Source organism: Saccostrea cucullata, unplaced genomic scaffold, assembly GCF_032062105.1.
Source record: "Saccostrea cucullata isolate Sc308-1 unplaced genomic scaffold, CSIRO_AGI_Scuc_v1 ctg5627, whole genome shotgun sequence".
In the NCBI taxonomy this organism is placed as follows: domain Eukaryota; kingdom Metazoa; phylum Mollusca; class Bivalvia; order Ostreida; family Ostreidae; genus Saccostrea; species Saccostrea cuccullata.
In genome coordinates, this window is record NW_026929543.1 from 30,203 (window position 1) to 31,278 (window position 1,076).

Consider the following 1,076-nt stretch of genomic DNA (forward strand, 5'->3'; position numbering starts at 1 on the left):
CGTCTGATTTTAAAGCGAGAGCCGTGTTTTACTTTGTAACTCCCTCTTAAATGGCTTCCTCTGAAATTTGTTTTAATTATATTTACATTAATGTACATGCATTGCATAATGAAAGAAAGTAAAGTATTCAAACCAAATTATCAGGAATTCTAACATTATGTTGTAAACTACTCTAAAGAAAAGATTATAAACAGCAACAAGTATTCAAGAAAATAAAATCTCAATTACTAGTAATGCGTAGAAATAAAAAAAAAATAAAATTATGTAAAACAGCGATCAAAAACCCAATTTGTTTGAAATTCACATAATGAGTATACAAGAGTAGAAACTCTAAAGTTTTTATCCGTGACACCTTTTTGAAACATAAAGAACTACTTCTTTCGATTATGTATTTAAGGAAGTCTTTTTGGACGTTGTGCAAGATGGGTTTTTTTCCAAATGAAGTTTTACTAATAAAACTATAAAACTTTATTTTGCAATTATCTATTCTATTGCCACTTCTGTGTTATCAAAATGTTAACTTATTAAGTTTGGTTTAAGTTTATGATCTTGGCACCTGGCCTGGGGGCCATAACACTTAAGACGAGTTCACTTTTTATCTCAATCTCACTTTTCCACTATATATTCCTTTGGAAAAAGTGAGACTGAGATCAAAAGTGAGCTCGACTAAGTTTTATGGCCCCTATATTAAGCTAAGCCTAGACCAGAATGCATTACAATATGATGAAAAAAGTGAAAAATATGTTATGGTTTAGTGATATTTGGTGGCATTATTTTTAATTCACCCTTACATGAAAACGTGATTGTAATAAATATATTTCCTTATTTATACCCCTTTTTTTAATTTACTAAAATGAATTTAAACATACCTGTACCCATGCTTTGATGGTGACCAATATCCTCTAGATTTCGAGATGGTCAAACATTTATAGGTTTTGATTCCAGTCCTTTTGTTACAATATCTAAAACGATCGCCATACACTGAATTAATATGTGAACACAAGTTCAGCACCACTTGAAAACAGAAATATTAAATTGTAGAAAAGTCATCTTACGAAAGTACACAGGAGAACAGG